The sequence below is a fragment of the Cherax quadricarinatus genome, chromosome 21, assembly GCF_038502225.1.
Source record: "Cherax quadricarinatus isolate ZL_2023a chromosome 21, ASM3850222v1, whole genome shotgun sequence".
In the NCBI taxonomy this organism is placed as follows: Eukaryota; Metazoa; Arthropoda; class Malacostraca; order Decapoda; family Parastacidae; genus Cherax; species Cherax quadricarinatus.
The window spans coordinates 34804482-34824453 of NC_091312.1; the positions used below are offsets into that span (position 1 = coordinate 34804482).

Below are 19972 nucleotides of genomic sequence, written 5' to 3' on the forward strand. Positions count from 1 at the left end.
TCTCCCACTACATTGTAAAATGCTCCAATCTTCAGAACACCCGTGACTTAACCTGATTCCTCATTTTTCTTCTTCTCCCTCTTCCCCTTTCCTCTTTCCTTTTTTTGTCTTTCTTCTGTCGCGTGTTTCTGTTCCTTCATTATTTATTTCATCACTTCCCCTTCCCCCCACCTCTGTGCACTTGCTCTCCCTCTGTGGGCACCTAGCTCCCTTGCAGTGCTCCCCTTTCTTTATATTTGACTGGCTCCTCCTCCTTAGTTCCCCACTACTACCACTACTACTACTACTACTACTACTACTACTACTACTACAGCCATCACCACTACTACTACTACTACTACCACCACCACCACTACCTCTTCCTGCCTATATGTAGCCGTCCTGCTCCACTTATGATTAGTGTGACTTTGTAAATGGTCCAAGTCGGACCGAAACGTCGTCGTAAGCTCCTCTCTTCTATGTGCGGGTTATTTGTGTATCGTTCCAGTCACGGTATTGTAACTTTTTTTTTGTTATTTAAAGCCTCGCTAATCTCCGTCACCGACACAATAGAACGTAACACTGGAAACCACAAAATTACTAAAACATTAGCATTAGGATGCGTGTGCGTGTGTGTGTGTGTCAGCGTGCCTCGTTGTGCTCCGGGTTTTCTCGTGTTTTCACGGTCGCTCTTACGTGCTAGAACTTTAATTTGTGTCATCAATCCTATACGATACATCCCTCTAGCGCCTGGAACCAATCTTGGGCGGAAAACATTATATACTGAGTCAGAAAAGGAGAATTAGTGTGCAGTACCCAGCAGAGTTTACTACCAGAGGGGAATCATAGGCCTGTGTTCCGTGTGCAAAATAATAATAATAGAACTTTTCTTTGTCAGAGGAAAGAAAGTCTCCCTGATAACATTGTGTATACATAGTGTATAGTGTATACTACAGTGGCTCCCTAGTATATAGATGATAAAGGCTAAAGTGTCATTTGAAAACAGGTGAATTTGTAAATGAAGTGATAAGCCTATAGAGGCAGGTGCCAGAAGTCGCCAGAAACTTACCACAGGTAAGCTGTTTTTAATTATCTTCCTGGCCTGCTAGTGTACTCGCATATAATCTAGTGATACCAGTGAATAGCAGAATACAGTGTTGTAGTAGCAACTAACCAGTGGAGTGGAGTGACTTTCATTAGTTTCCTTTTCTTGAAATACCAGACGTTACTGTGAATTTCATATAACCTGTAGTTACCAGCGGTCGCAATATACACAACGAGAAGCAATTATTACTACAGAAAAAGCGTCCCTCCTCCAAAATTTCCACCAGTCAACTATAGTGATAATATAGCATTTATTTTGGTGGAGGCCAAAAAGAAAAACTAGAAAAGCTAGATACAGCGATTGATAAACAAGGGTTGAGGCTCGACCATTCGTCACTGTAGGAGTTGCGAGCAGTCACCGGTTTCTTCAACACGCAAGTTATACTTTTGTATCAATCAAATAACATATTACTCGGGTAGAATTTTCCAGTAGATCCTTCATGTGTTAGCCCAAATCACCGACCAGTATGTTTTAAATAAGTGACCCACTGATCAGATCAGACTGGCTCCGAACCCTCGACTGGACCGAACCCTCGACTGGTCGAACCCTGGGCCGGTTCAAACGGATTCGTTGGACAATAAAGCAGACTGTAAACGGATGGGGTTGTAGGCGCCCTTATAAACACAAACAATAAATATAAAACAAACTCCAGAAGCGTACTCCGGTAAGCTGTCCTGAAAGAAATAGAAATACAGATAGCTAGAGCTTTACTTAAAGAGGTTATTAATAGAGTATTCAAGAGGTTGCTAGTAGAATTACAGTAAATCAACCATTCATATCATTATGAAGCTGTGTGTAGTCTGCAATAAATCAAACAAACGGGCTTCCACATGGATAAATTGTCATTTTTGTGGAAATTGGTGTCACGCCCCTTGTGCAGATATCCAAGAACTAGCTACAAGCAGTATTAAAACAAGGAAGTGTTTTTGGGTATGCCCAAAGGAGATAAATCTGTGGGCTAAAATCACAAGGGTATTAAAAGAGGATAACATCAAAGCTGCTTTCATAGACAACCTGGAAGCTTTCTACAACAGATGGGAACATAAAAAGTCTGGGCTGAATGGTACTGCCCTTGATACTGGCCATGTAGTCAGAAACTGTAAGGCTGGAGGTGATGTCCTGGTAGTCAGTAAATGTGGGGCTGATAGTGCTGTCCTGGGAGACAGTAATGGTGAAGCTGGAGGTGCTGTCCTGGGAGACAGTAATGGTGAAGCTGGAGGTGCTGTCCTGGGAGACAGTAATGGTGAAGCTGGAGGTGCTGTTCTGGGAGACAGAAATGGTGAAGCTGGAGGTGCTGTCCTGGGAGACAGTAATGGTGAAGCTGGAGATGCTGTCCTGGGAGACAGTAATGGTGAAGTTGGAGATACTGTCCTGGGAGACAGAAATGGTGAAGCTGGAGGTGCTGTCCTGGGAGACAGTAATGGTGAAGCTGGAGATTTTGTCCAGGTAGTCGGGAATTATACACAGGAAGGAATGCATATAAATGACCTCATAGGGGACAGGAGCCGTAGTGGGGAAACAAGTGTAGTCAAAGATAAGATAAAACCAATATTGCAAACAAGAATTACAACAGGAAATAGCAAACAAGAGGACTCCACTAGCAATAGTGAGGATATATTACCAAAAACAACTGGTGGGAGCTCCATTGTTGGTGCTAGGGAAGATAGGAATAAGACAGGTAAACATGCACCAACAGGGAATACAGTCACAGAAACCCAAGGCAAACGGAAACCAAGCCTGTGCACATACTATGCACTTGGTATCTGCAGACATGGGAAATCTGGAAAAACAGATGGGAAGTGCAACTATGACCACCCTAGAAAATGCCGTGCCCATATGACAACAGGAAAATGCAAACTCCCTTCCTGTAAGTTTTTTCACCCTGAAATGTGTACCTCTTCAGTACAGGAAAGACTGTGCTATAACTTAAATTGCCAGGCATACCATCTAAAGGGGACAAAAAGATACAAAACATCCAGGCCATGGGAAAACCTGGGTAGCCACAGCCACTCAAGAGGGAGAGGATTTTTAGTGCCAGGAAGGAAAAAAAACTGGCAGTAAATGGCAGATATTGTACACCAAATCCAGTCATTCCTGGAGTGGAACCACAGTCGATGGCCTCCACTCCAAACCAACAGATACAGATACTAATGCCGGAAAAAAAATCCCCCGCCCCCAGTACCAACAATACCACCAGTCCGATGACATTCTTCTTTGCAAATATACAGGGTCTAAAGCCAGCAACAAACAACAAAATACCTTTCATCCGTGGACTGCTTGCAGAGGCAAAGGCAATGTTCGCGGCTTTCACTGAGACCCACATAAAGGATCACTTAGACAACGAAATATGGATCCCAGGTTACAACCTATACAGATGTGAGAGAGTGAACAGGCTAAAGGAAGGGGGGGTTGGCCTGTACATTGCAGAGTCACTTGTTTGCACAGAACTGCTTAATGCCTCAAATGAAGTAGTGGAAGTTTTAGCAGTAAAGGTCGAGAACCAAAACCTAGTCATTGTGGTAGTCTACAAGCCTCCGGATGCAACATCCCAGCAATTCCAGAAACAGCTGTTAAAAATTGACCACTGTCTGGAAAATCTTCCAGCTCCTGCACCCAACATCTTGCTCCTGGGGGATTTCAACTTAAGGCACCTAAAATGGAGGAATATAGCAAATAATATTGTTGCAGTAATAACACCAGGAGGCAGCTCTGATGAAAACTCACACTCACACGAGCTTTTAAATCTCTGCACAAAATTCAATTTAAACCAGCAAATAATAGAGCCTACTAGACTGGAGAATAAACTAGACCTCATCTTCACTAACAATGATGATCTGATAAGAAATGTCACCATATCAAAAACAATATACTCAGATCACAACATAATTGAGGTTCAGACATGTATGCGCAGAGCCCCAGACCGACAAAATGAGATTAGTCACGAGGGAGCATTCACCAAATTCAACTTCAATAACAAAAACATAAAGTGGGACCAAGTAAACCAAGTCCTAACCGATATAAGCTGGGAAGATATACTAAGCAACACAGACCCCAACTTATGCCTAGAACAGATTAACTTGGTGGCACTCGATGTATGCACAAGACTTATTCCTCTAAGAAAAAGGAGGAGTAGATGTAAAATAGAAAGAGACAGGCGCTCTCCTTACAGGCGACGGAAAAGAATAACAGAGCGGCTAAAAGAGGTCAATCTATATGAAATGCGTAGGGAGACACTGGTCAGAGAAATAGCAAACATCGAACTTAAGCTAAAGGAATCTTATAGGAGTCAGGAATCGCGGGAAGAACTAAAAGCCATAAATGAAATCGAAAGAAACCCAAAGTATTTCTTCTCCTATGCCAAATCAAAGTCGAGAACAACGTCTAGTATTGGGCCCTTACTTAAACAAGATGGGTCCTAAACAGATGACAGCAAGGAAATGAGTGAGCTACTCAAGTCCCAATATGACTCAGTTTTTAGCAAGCCACTAACCAGACTGAGAGTCGAAGATCAAAATGAATTTTTTATGAGAGAGCCACAGAATTTGGTTAACACAAGCCTATCTGATGTTATCCTGACGCCAAATGACTTCGAACAGGCGATAAATGACATGCCCATGCACTCTGCCCCAGGGCCAGACTCATGGAACTCCGTGTTCATCAAGAACTGCAAGAATCCCCTATCACGAGCTTTCACCATCCTATGGAGAGGGAGCATGGACACGGGGGTCGTCCCACAGTTACTAAAAGAAACAGACATAGCCCCACTCCACAAAGGGAGCAGTAAAGCAACAGCAAAGAACTTCAGACCGATAGCACTAACATCCCATATCATAAAAATCTTTGAAAGAGTCCTAAGAAGCAAGATCACCACTCATCTAGAAACCCATCATTTACACAACCCAGGGCAACATGGGTTTAGAACAGGTCGCTCCTGTCTGTCTCAACTATTGGATCACTACGACAAGGTCCTAGATGCACTAGAAGACAAAAAGAATGCAGATGTAATATATACAGACTTTGCAAAAGCCTTCGACAAGTGTGACCATGGCGTAATAGCGCACAAAATGCGTGCTAAAGGAATAACAGAAAAAGTCGGTCGATGGATCTATAATTTCCTCACTAACAGAACACAGAGAGTAGTAGTCAACAGAGTAAAGTCCGAGGCAGGCACGGTGAAAAGCTCTGTTCCACAAGGCACAGTACTCGCTCCCATCTTGTTCCTCATCCTCATATCCGACATAGACAAGGATGTCAGCCACAGCACCGTGTCTTCCTTTGCAGATGACACCCGAATCTGCATGACAGTGTCTTCCATTGCAGACACTGCAAGGCTCCAGGCGGACATCAACCAATTCTTTCTGTGGGCTGCAGAAAACAATATGAAGTTCAACGTTGAGAAATTTCAATTACTCAGATATGGTAAACACGAGGAAATTAAATCTTCATCAGAGTACAAAACAAATTCTGGCCACAAAATAGAGCGAAACACCAACGTCAAAGACCTGGGAGTGATCATGTCGGAGGATCTCACCTTCAAGGACCATAACATTGTATCGATCGCAACTGCTAGAAAAATGACAGGATGGATAATGAGAACCTTCAAAACTAGGGAGGCCAAGCCCATGATGACACTCTTCAGGTCACTTGTTCTATCTAGGCTGGAATATTGCTGCACACTAACAGCACCTTTCAAGGCAGGTGAAATTGCTGACCTAGAAAATGTACAGAGAACCTTCACGGCGCGCATAACGGAGATAAAACACCTCAATTACTGGGAGCGCTTGAGGTTCCTGAACCTGTATTCCCTGGAACGCAGGCGGGAGAGATACATGATTATATACACCTGGAAAATCCTAGAGGGACTAGTACCGAACTTGCACACGAAAATCACTCACTACGAAAGCAAAAGACTTGGCAGACGATGCAACATCCCCCCAATGAAAAGCAGGGGTGTCACTAGCACGTTAAGAGACCATACAATAAGTGTCAGGGGCCCGAGACTGTTCAACTGCCTCCCAGCATACATAACGGGGATTACCAACAGACCCCTGGCAGTCTTGAAGCTGGCACTGGACAAGCACCTAAAGTCGGTTCCTGACCAGCCGGGCTGTGGCTCGTACGTTGGTTTGCGTGCAGCCAGCAACAACAGCCTGGTTGATCAGGCTCTGATCCACCAGGAGGCCTGGTCACAGACCGGGCCGCGGGGGCGTTGACCCCCGGAACTCTCTCCAGGTAAACTCCAGGTAAACTCAACCAGGCAAAGCACCACCTATCCAGCAACACAAGTCACATGATGTCATTTTGTACCCGTCCTCATCCGAATATGGCATTCTTCAAGTCACCATGCGTCACTCACACCTCACTTTCCTCCTATATATTCTGTCTTTCAACCTCTGTATGTTAGAAGTGATCAAGGTTCAAGGACCGACACGTTTTCTAATAAATATGTCGTAGTGTTTGCCTAATCAGCCTTTTGAAAATCAACTGGATGGTTAAAACATCTCACATGGATAACCAGAGTATTAGAATCTTGTCCACTTCTAATGCTATATTTATGTTATTATAACCTAAGTTCAAAACTTTTTCCAGTTTGTACGTAACAAATTTTATCACATATTTGAAAAGGAATCTTATAGACTCACCCGTCAACATTTTGGGGAAATTTTTTATCAAACGTTTTTTAAATATCAGAATTTTTAAATACAGCTTTGATATTGAAAGTCTTAAGAAGAGGAGGCATATCAATCAAGTCTTGATGGTAAGGGAGAACCAACATATTTTTAGTTGAATGAAGTTGGTTGTCCCAGTTTGAACTGTAAAAAGTATTTCTTGCTATTTTAAAGGATTTATCAATTAAGTTTCATGGGTATTTTACAGCATTAGCTATTTCATAAATTTTGGATATTTTTTCATCTATGAACTCTGGACTACAAGTACGTAAAGCTCTCAAAAACATTGATGAGAATACCGAGAGTTTACCTCTATCTTGATATGAAGAATAATAGTGTACATAGGAACAGCTATTTGTTGGCTTTCTGTAAACTTTTAATTTAAAATCATTGTTACCCTTAACAATTAAAACATCTAGGAAAGACAATGAGTTATTTTCTACGTACTCAACAGTAAAATTTATAGAATGAGCTAAACTATTTAATTTAACAAAGAAATGGTTTACATCTAACAGAGCTAAGTCGTATAGATATGATAAATGGTTTTGATAACCAACAAGTTGAAGATTGAAACACTTATGCAACCTTTATTGAAGAAACTTTTCGCCACAGTGGCTTTATCAGTCCAGTACAAAGCAAAAAGGGGTAAGGAGGGAAGGAGTTTGAGGTAATCAGTCCCTCAACCTGGAATCGATGTGTTCAGTCCATCACTCTTGTAGAAAGTACAGCATATGGCCTGAGAAGTGGCTTATGTACTGTAGTCAGGTGAGTGCAAGCAGGAGGTGGCGGGACCACAGTGGGACCATCTACTAGTGTAAATAGGTCTTCGTCCGAAGGTTGGACAAATATTGAATAATACCTTGTGTCAAGATCCCATGATGTAATGTCTGATAGATGTGATAAATGGTTTTCAAAATAGACAAGTTAAAGATTGAGACACTTCTGTTGAATATCTCGGAAGTTATTCACTTATCTCATGTAAGTTCTCCATTAATAATCAATTATTTGAAATGATTTTCACAGTGATCATAAAACAATTTTTACAAACTGGTGGATGTATTTTTTTAAATATCTTAAATATTTTGTAATTTGTGTGGGGGTAAAGGGAAGATATTTTGCTAAATGTCAAAAACTTACGAACTTTATTTTTTTTTTTTTGTGGAATAAAGATAAGATATTTACAGTGCTTGCAGTCATGAGAAAATTGAATTAGCATTGTTTTATTAGTAGGAAGTTCCCAAACAACTTTTCGTAGTTGAAGAATTGAGACACTTATGCAACACATGGGAATCTTTATTGAAGAAACGTTTTGCCACACAGTGACTTCATCAGTCCAATACAAAGTAGAAATGGGTAAGGAGAGTAGAAGTTTGAGGTAATCAGTCCATCAACCTGGAATCGATGTGTTCAGTCCATCACTCTTGTGGGAAGTGCAGCATAGGGCCAGAGAGGTGGCTTATATACTGCGGTGAGATGAGGTGAAGCAGGAGGAGGCGGGATCACAGTGGGACCTGCCACTAGTGTAAGTAGGTCGTCGTCCAAAGGTTGGGCAAGCGTTGAAGTCTTTGTACCAAGACACCATGATGTTGCAGTGTCTGACAGATGTGATGAATGGTTTTGAAAACCATTCATCACATGTTTTTTATAAGTAAACAAGCTTATTCAGGTATACACAAATACACTTACATAGATTGTCATACATAGCAGTATAAGTGTAGAGAACCTGGGATAACCCAAAAAAGTTAGAGTGACTTATTTCCATTGGGCTATCTTATTGAAACTTAGTGTAGAGAGAATGTACACTTCTTAAAGTATACCAAAAATGAAGACATCGGAAGATAAATAACGATGCACAATGGTTAAGATGGTGCCACCCCTAAGCTAGCATTTTCACAGCTGAACTTTATTCACGTCTCATAGTAATTATCTATACTGTGTCCAGGTCTACTTCATCGTTTGTGGTAGTCTCGGAGTCTTTTAGTGCTTTGAAGGTTATCAAAATATTAATTCGCTTCTTCCGCTAGTTCTTCGTATACAACTTTGGTTGTGCCGCATTTGTAGCGAAAACAAAGAAATCGTTCTCTGCTGGGTCCCTGGTTATGTTGATGTTCAGGGCAAGAAGCAGGGAGATCACTGTGCGATCAGTGGTACATGACATCCCAGTTTCATATAGAGGTATTTCATTCTCAGATTATTTTGCTACAATCTCTGGCCACCTTCGTAACCGTTGGTCTGAACTGACTCATAAAAAATTACACTCTATCAAGGCGAGTTTAGGATCCTGGTCTTCTTATCATCGATGTCATAATCTTGCTCATGGGTATCTCATGGAGAGGCGCCCAATTCCAAACCGTGCGAATTATCAGGTTCCAATTTCGGTTTGTTATATTCTGTTGGACTGTCCAGTCTGTGAGCGAGCACGCAGAATTTACCTTTGACATCGTCACGGCTCAAACTCCCTTACTATATTTTCCCTCCTCGCTGACGGCCTCACCTTTGACATAGACTCCCTCTTTAACTTTTTGACAGCAGCAGATTTATCACAGCCTTTGATTATTTTTCATTTAGCACTCTTTACCGACCTTACAACCCGTACCCGACAGTGCTGTATGACCCTAGTGGTATAGCGCTTAGTTTTAATTATAATTAAAATGTTAATTTTAAATTTTTCTTGGGGGGAAGAGGAAATATTAAACTTATAGGGATCATATAGTGTCTGGGGAGTGAAGTCATTCATGGTAATCCATGAATGGGAAGTAGGTAATTGTATTATTAGATGGTATGGGAACAAAAAGATTTTAACAAAGAGACACAAGGGATTAATTACCTTCACATCTTCCACCGATTTTTTCTCTGGACTTGACTGATGGTCATTGGTTGGCGAAACGTTTCCACATTGACGATACCTAAGTGTTGCACAAGTATCTCATTCACCAGCTTGTAAGTTTTCTAATTCATTTATATGATAGTATAAATAGTAAGGAATGGGCGTTATCACAGTTGCTTTTTGCCGATGACTCGGTGCATTTGGGAGATTCGGAAGAGAAGTTGCAAAAGTTGTTAAACGAATTTGGGAGGAAATGTAAAAGAAGGAAATTAAAAGTAAATAAGGAATTAGCAAGATGAGAGTATAAAAAAAATACAGGCAATAAGAGATTGGATATCAATCAATCAATCAATCAAGTTTATTCTCTATAAAGATTACAATGTGGGGTTTACAGATTTAGAGTATTGTGTGGTTTACATGTTATAAAATACTAATTACAGCGGGGGCCACTAGAACACCTAGCATGGCTAGGCATTTCGGGCAGAATTAGATTAATTCTTAACTCTAAATTAATGCAGATTATGGAGTAAGTTGGTATTAAGGCTAAGTGACTACATTATAGTTTGTGAGTTTAGCAATGTAAATGCTTTTGTTTTGGCACAATACACAGGTTCTATATTGTAATATCACAGGCAAACTTATGACTAGTTAGGATTCATTCGTATTTCCGTGATTATAGTCAAGTGGGTGAGTGAGTGTAAGTGTGAACAGATGGTTTTCATGTAGTTAGTTGCCAGGGTGTATCAGGGAGATAAGATGTTGCCTAGCGGTAGCTTTGAAGGTGATGAATTTGTCTGCAGTTCTAGAGTTTTCAGGTAGGGTGTTCCAGATTTTAGGCCCTTTGACATACATAGAATTTTTGTAAAGGTTTAGTTGGACATGGGGAATGTCAAAGAGATGTTTGTGTCTGGTGTTATGCCTGTGGGTCCTGTCACAACTATCAAGAAAGCGTTTTAGGTCAAGGTTAATATTGGAATTTAAGGTCCTATAGATGTAGATTGCACAGTAGTAAGTGTGGCTGCTCTGAACGGGGAATAAGTTTAGATCTATGAATAGTAGGGGAGGGGGGTGTAGCCAGGGATGGGATTTAGTGATTATTCTTACTGCAGGTTTTTGTTGGGTTATTATTGGCTTTAGGTGTGTTGCTGCAGTTGATCCCCAAGCACAAATAGCATAGGTGAGGTATGGATAAACGAGTGAATTGTATAGTGTGAGAAGGGCAGTTTGCGGCACGTAGTATCGTATCTTGGAGAGGAAGGGAATATGGAGGAAACAAATGTGTTCAGATATTTAGGAGTGGACTTGTCGGTAGAAAGGGTTTTGAGAGATGAAGTGAAAGGAAACAGCTGGAGCATTGAGGCAGCTGTGGACATAGAGAACTTTATAAGTGAAGGGAAAAATGGGAATACACAAGATTACAGTGATACCAACTGCTAAATGAGTGCGAAGAATCGGTTCTGAATGTTGTTGATAGGACGAGGCTGGGAGCATTAGAAATGTCGTGTTTGAGGGCAATGTGTGATATGAATATTATGTTAAGATTAGGAGTTTGGAGATATGGAGGTGTGGAGATACCTAAAGTATTATTCAGAGGAATGACGAGGGGTTGTTGAGGTGGTTTTCAAATTTAGAGATGATGGAGTAAAAAAGGGTGAATGGGAGGGCATGCTGGTCTACAGTGGAGGGAAGGAAGGGCAAGGGTCATCCAACAAAAGGTTGGAGGGAGAGAGTAAAAGATGTTTTGAGTGAAAGAGCCATGGTCATCTAACAGGATTGAGTGAGCATGTTAGAATGGAGTCAGGGGAAGCAAGTGACTTTTATGATTTGACGTGCTGTTGGAGAGTATGCAATCTAACACTTATGGAGAGATTCAGGGAAACTAGTTAGCTAGACTTGATTACATCCTGGAGGCTGAAAAGACAGTACCTTCACTCTGAAGGAGGGGTGGTGATGTCGTGGTTTGGAGGGGTCATCTGAACTGTAATACTGAAACCCTTGTAGTAAGACAGTGTCTGAATGAGTGACAGTAAAACTATTTTCTTCTTTATCGGCTCACCCAACCTAGACAGGTGACAGCCAAAGTGTTAAAAAGAGTGAGAGCTGAACAGGTGGAAAACAGGAATGAAAAAAAAATTAATAGCGTGTTCAAAAAATCTAACCAAGACAGCATTCACAACAATGAATTGAAGATGGAGAAGTTTATACTTAGAAAGAATATAGGGAAGAACTGGTTTGGCAATGGAGTTGTAGATGTGTAGGACAAACTCTCAGGTAGCACCATAGAAGAAAGAACTTTGGGTAGCTTGAAATATAGGCTGGATAACAATGAGTGGGTGTGGGTGGGTACGAGTTAGACATGCGTAGCATGTCTTCAATATCATGTGTTCAATATCTTACAATTTGCAGAATCGCTCATTTCCTCAGAACTACTAAACACCTCAAATGATGTAGTTGAAGTTTTAGGCAGTAAAGATCGAAAACCAAAACCTTGTCATTGTGGTAGTATACAAGCCTCCAGATGCAGCTTCCCAGCAATTCCAAGAACAGCTTTTGAAAATTGACCACTGTCTGAAGAATCTCCCAACTCCTGCTCCAAACATCATGTTGCTGGGGGATTTCAACTTGAGACACCTAAAATGGAGGAGTGTAACAAATAATATTTTAGCAGAGATCACCTCAGGAGACAGCTCAGATGAAAATTCACACACCAGCTATTAAATCTCTGCATGAAATTCACTTTAAACTTGCAAATAATAGAGCCTACAAGACTAGAAAATACAGTAGTAGTACTGAAGGCGGCTCAGTGGCTTCTTCTACAGAGTGGCTCATTCCCGAGTGGCTCTTCCTGAAAAGGGCTGCGGCTGAGTGGCTCCTTTTCCTGAGGGGCTCCCTTTCCTGAGCAGACTCCTTTTCACACCTATATGCTAATGACATTGACCTCGCCCTCGAGACCACCTCGCCCTCGAGACCACCTCGCCCTCGAGACCACCCCACCCACGACCCCGCCCCACGCCCCCCCCCCACCCGCGACCACCACCCGCCCCCGCCCTCGCACCTGCCTGCGGTCCCCTCATGCCCGCCCGTGCCCTCGCGCCCACGCCCTCGCACCCGCCCGCACCTTCTGCTGCGCCTTCTGCAGCGTCGTCCGGATCGCCCCCGCGCCCCGAATTTTTTTCCGATTTTTTTTTGAATTTTTTTTTGAATTTCATTTTCTTATGATCTCCTCGGATCAAATTTTTGAGGTTCCCCCTCCCACTTTCACCCCATCCCAATTTTTTTTTTTAAATTTCATTTTCTTATGATCTCCTCGGATCAAGTTTTTTGGATTACCCCCTCTGGGGGTAAGCATTCAAAATGGTCTCCCACTTGCATCCCAATTTTTTTTTTCTCGATAATACAAAGACTCCATCTCCTTGGATCAAGGTTTTGGATTCTCCCCTCTGGGGGTAAGCATTCAAATGAACTCCTCCTATGGGGCATGGTACTTTCTCTTACTACAGGTCTAAACAAGTGTGACATCACCCCACCTGTGTTTACTCGGCGGACAGTGACGTCACGTGATGACCTCACACATACAGGCTGAATCTTGTCGACTTCCCCCTATGTCAGTGACGTCACGTGATGACCGCACACACAGGCTGAATCTTGTCGAGCAGACATTAACTTAAAATGCAGGATAACACTATTTATTATACAACCAATGCATTTCATATACAACATAGGGGAAAACATTTTCACTCTTAACCCAGGATAACCCAAATAATTCCATATTTTTTCGTTAATACCCACAACAATCAACAATTTCTTTACAAAATTCAACACAAGTCTAGACATTTTTCTCGTTTTAACTATTTCATCTCAGGTCACTCCCCACGAAGTAACCTTCTCTCTCTCCTTCTCCCCACCCTCCAAAACCCTCACACTCCCACCAACACCTCACAATTTTCACTCATAACCCACAATTTTTTCTCGTTTTAATTAATTTTATCAAAAAAAGGCACAACAACAACCCACTTACAAAATCTTTTCGGCATCTCTAGTTCGACAACAACACCCACAACCCACAACACTCACAACCCACAACACCCACAACACCAACCCACTTATAACAACTTTTATGATATCTCTAGTTCGACAACAACACCCACATCCCACAACACCCACAACCCACAACACCAACAACCCATAACAACAACCCACTTATAACATCTTTTCGGTATCTCTAGTTCGACAACAACACCCACATCCCACAACACCCACAACCCACAACACTCACAACCCACAATTTTTTCTCGTTTTAACTAATTTCATCAGAAAAAGTCACAACAACAACCCACTTATAACAACTTTTTTGATATCTCTAGTTCGACAACAATACCCACAACCCACAACGCCCACAACACATACAACCCACAATTTTTTCTCGTTTTAACTAATTTCATCAGAAAAAGTCACAACAACAACCCACTTATAACATCTTTTCGGTATCTCTAGTTCGACAACACCCAATCCCCCACAACACCCACAACCCACAATTTTTTCTCGTTTTAACTATTTCATCAGAAAAAGTCACCACCACACTTACAACTTATAACCACTTTTCGATTAATTCACTAGTCACAATTTCACATATTACGAAGTTAATACTCACACACACATCACTTTACATTGAACACCTTCAAAACACTCTCATAAATCATTTGAATACTCACAAAAATACCTTTGAACATTTCCAAACAACACTGAAACATTTCCAAAATATCATTTTGAGTACTCCCAAATACACCACTGAATACTACTAAAACACCACTGAATACAGTCAAAACACCACCAAAATCACCATAAACTAAGATCAGCATAACAGACTAACACCCATCTCAAATTCACTAAAATCACTGTAACCAAGATATTCACAAAATTCTATGACCACCTAGCCCACACACACAGACACACACACACACACACATACACACACACACACACACACACACACACACACACACACACACACACACACACACACACACACACACACACACACACACACACACACACACACTTTTCTCAATATCTCCTAAGAAATATTCTCTCATCGAAAACCTTTATCATCTCACAACAAAACAACCCCAAGATTACTTCGAACACTCTCATAAATCATTTGTATACTCACATAAACACCTTTGAACATTTCCAAACAACATTAAAACATTTCCAAGACAACATTTTGAATACTCCCAAATAAGATTTATCATCTCTAATTTATCTACACTTTCATATTTCATTAAATTACAACTCATCCCCCAAAACTCCTCCCTCATTCTCCAGATTTTTACAACAGTATCACAAAAACTAACTCAGACACCTTACTTTGAACAACACCAAAAACACCATCATTTACCTTTGAATACTCCAAAAACATTCGAATACCCCCAAATCACCACTGAATACTCCCAGAACACCTTCATAAATACTCTTGCACATCATTTGAACACCTTCAAAAACACCTTTGATTAGTCTCAAACACCATTTGAGTACTCCCAAATACACCACTGAATAATACTAAAACACTTTTTTCTCGTTTTAACTAATTTCATCAGAAAGTCACAACAACAACCCACAACTTACAATCACTTTTCAGCAACTCTAGTTCGTCAACAACACCCACAACCCACAACACCGACAACCCACAGCACCCACAACCCACAACACCCACAACCCACATCACCCACAACAACAACCCACTTATAACATATTTTCGGTATCTCTAGTTCGACAACAACACCCACAACCCACAACACCCACATCCCACAACACCCACAACCCACATCACCCACACCCCACAATACCCACAACAACAACCCACTTATAACATCTTTTCGGTATCTCTAGTTCGACAACAACACCCACAAACCACGACACCCACATCCCACAACACTCACAACCCACAACACCCACAACAGCAACCCACTTATAACATCTTTTTTTGGTATCTCTAGTTCGACAACAACACCCACATCCCACAACACCCACATCCCACAACACCCACAACCCACAACACCCACAACAACCCACAACTTATAACCACTTTTTCGGTATCTCTAGTTCGACAACAACGCCCACAATCCACAACACCCACATCCCACAATTTTTTCTCGTTTTAACTAATTTCATCAGAAAAAAGTCACAACAAAAACCCACTTATAACATCTTTTCAGTATCTCTAGTTCGACAACAACACCCACATCCCACAACACCCAGAACCCACAACACCCACAACCCATAACAACAACCCACTTATAACATCTTTTCGGTATCTCCAGTTCGACAACAACACCCACATCCCACAACACCCACAACCCACAACACTCACAACCCACAATTTTTTCTCGTTTTAACTAATTTCATCAGAAAAAGTCACAACAACAACCCACTTATAACAACTTTTTTGATATCTCTAGTTCGACAACAATACCCACAACCCACAACACCCACAACACCCACAACCCACAATTTTTTCTCGTTTTAACTAATTTCATCAGAAAAAGTCACAACAACAACCCACTTATAACATCTTTTCGGTATCTCTAGTTCGACAACAACACCCACATCCCACAACACCCACAACCCACAATTTTTTCTCGTTTTAATTATTTCATCAGAAAAAGTCACCACAACATTTACAACTTGTAACCACTTTTCGATTAATTCACTAGTCACAATTTTACATATTACGAAGTTAATACGCACACACACATCACTTTACTTTGAACACCTTCAAAACACTCTCATAAATCATTTGAATACTCACAAAAATACCTTTGAACATTTCCAAACAACAAAGAAACATTTCCAAAATATCATTTTGAGTACTCCCAAATACACCACTGAATACTACTAAAACACCACTGAATACAGTCAAAACACTAATAAAATCACCATAAACTAAGATCAACATAACAGACTAACACCCATCTCAAATTCACTAAAATCACTGTAACCAAGATATTCACAAAATTCTATGACCACCTAGCCCACACACACACACACACACACACACATACACACACACACACACACACACACACACACACACACACACACACACACACACACACACACACACACACACACACACACACACACACACACACACTTTTCTCAATATCTCTTAAGAAATATTCTATCATCGAAAACCTTTATCATTTAATACAGAACAACTCCAAGATTACTTCGAACACGCTCATAAATCATTTGTATACTCACATAAACACCTTTGAACATTTCCAAACAACACTAAAACATTTCCAAGACAACATTTTGAATACTCCCAAATAAGATTTATCATCTCTAATTTATCTACACTTTCATATTTAATTAAATTACAACTCATCCCCCAAAACTCCTCCCTCATTCTCCAGATTTTTACAACAGTATCACAAAAACTAACTCAGACACCTTACTTTGAACAACACCAAAAACATCATCATTTACCTTTGAATACTCCAAAAACATCATTCGAATACCCCCAAATCACCACTGAATACTCCCAGAACACCTTCATAAATACTCTTGCACATCATTTGAACACCTTCAAAAACACCTTTGATTAGTCTCAAACACCATTTGAGTACTCCCAAATACACCACTGAATACTACTAAAACACTTTTTTCTCGTTTTAACTAATTTCATGAGAAAGTCACAACAACAACCCACAACTTACAATCACTTTTCAGCAACTCTAGTTCGTCAACAACACCCACAACACTCACAACCCACAACACCCACAACCCACAACACCCACAACCCACAACACCCACAACCCACAACACAGACAACCCACAACACCCACAACCCACAACACCCACAACCCACAACACCCACAACCCACATCACCCACAACAACAACCCACTTATAACATCTTTTTGGTATCTCTAGTTCGACAACAACACCAACAACCCACAACACTCACATCCCACAACACCCACAACCCACATCACCCACAGCCCACAACACCCACAACAACAACCCACTTATAACATCTTTTCGGTATCTCTAGTTCGACAACAACACCCACAACCCACAACACCCACATCCCACAACACTCACAACCCACAACACCCACATCCCACAACACCCACAACCCACAACACCCACATCCCGCAACACCCACATCCCACAACACCCACAACCCACAATACCCACAACAACCCACAACTTATAACCACTATTTCGTTATCTCTAGTTCGACAACAACGCCCACAATCCACAACACCCACATCCCACAACACCCATATCCCACAATTTTTTCTCGTTTTAACTAATTTCATCAGAAAAAGTCACAACAACAACCCACTTATAACATCTTTTCGGTATCTCTAGTTCGACAACAACACCCACATCCCACAACACCCACAACCCACAATTTTTTCTCGTTTTAACTATTTCATCAGAAAAAGTCACCACAACACTTACAACTTATAACCACTTTTCGATTAATTCACTAGTCACAATTTTACATATTACGAAGTTAATACTCACACACACATCACTTTACATTGAACACCTTCAAAACACTCTCATAAATCATTTGAATACTCACAAAAATACCTTTGAACATTTCCAAACAACACTGAAACATTTCCAAAATATCATTTTGAGTACTCCCAAGTACACCACTGAATACTACTAAAACACCACTGAATACAGTCAAAACACCACCAAAATCACCATAAACTAATATCAACATAACAGACTAACACCCATCTCAAATTCACTAAAATCACTGTAACCAAGATATTCACAAAATTCTATGACCACCTAGCCCACACACACACACACACACACACACACACACACACATACACACACACACACACACACACACACACACACACACACACACACACACACACACACACACACACACACACACACACACACACACACTTTTCTCAATATCTCTTAAGAAATATTCTCTCATCGGAAATCTTTATCATCTCACTACAGAACAACCCCAAGATTACATCGAACACTCTCATAAATCATTTGTATACTCACATAAACACCTTTGAACATTTCCAAACAACACTAAAACATTTCCAAGACGACATTTTGAATTCTCCCAAATAAGATTGATCATCTCTAATTTATCTACACTTTCATATTTCATTAAATTACAACTCATCCCCCAAAACTCCTCCCTCATTCTCCAGATTTTTACAACAGTATCACAAAAACTAACTCAGACACCTTACTTTGAACAACACCAAAAACACCATCATTTACCTTTGAATACTCCAAAAACATCATTCGAATAACCCCAAATCACCACTGAATTCTCCCAGAACACCTTCATAAATACTCTTGCACATCATTTGAACACCTTCAAAAACACCTTTGATTAGTCTCAAACACCATTTGAGTACTCCCAAACACACCACTGAATACTACTAAAACACTTTTTTCTCGTTTAAACTAATTTCATCAGAAAGTCACAACAACAACCCACAACTTACAATCACTTTTCAGCAACTCTAGTTCGTCAACAACACCCACAACCCACAACACCCACAACCCACAAAACCCACAACCCACAAAACCCACAACCCACAACACCCACAACCCACAACACCCACAACCCACATCACCCACAACAACAACAACCCACTTATAACATCTTTTCGGTATCTCTAGTTCGACAACAACACCCACAACCCACAACACCCACATCCCACAGCACCCACAACCCACATCACCCACACCCCACAACACCCACAACAACAACCCACTTATAACATCTTTTCGGTATCTCTAGTTCGACAACAACACCCACAACCCACAACACCCACATCCCACAACACTCACAACCCACAACACCCACAACAACAACCCACTTATAACATCTTTTTTGGTATCTCTAGTTCGACAACAACACCCACATCCCACAACACCCACATCCCACAACACCCACAACCCACAACACCCACAACAACCCACAACTTATAACCACTTTTTCGGTATCTCTAGTTCGACAACAACGCCCACAATCCACAACACCCACATCCCACAACACCCACATCCCACAATTTTTTCTCGTTTTAACTAATTTCATCAGAAAAAGTCACAACAACAACCCACTTATAACATCTTTTCGGTATCTCTAGTTCGACAACAACACCCACATCCCACAACACCCACAACCCACAATTTTTTCTCGTTTTAACTATTTCATCGGAAAAAGTCACCACAACACTTACAACTTATAACCACTTTTCGATTAATTCACTAGTCACAATTTTACATATTACGAAGTTAATACTCACACACACATCACTTTACATTGAACACCTTCAAAACACTCTCATAAATCATTTGAATACTCACAAAAATA

At 40.9% G+C, this 19972-nt stretch overlaps 1 protein-coding gene across 2 annotated transcripts in view; it reads left to right on the forward strand.

Annotated features, from left to right (window-relative positions):
• Positions 1-19972, forward strand: part of LOC128689181 (phenazine biosynthesis-like domain-containing protein 1) — a 129374-nt gene that overhangs the window by 77118 nt on the left and 32284 nt on the right. The window lies entirely within an intron of this gene.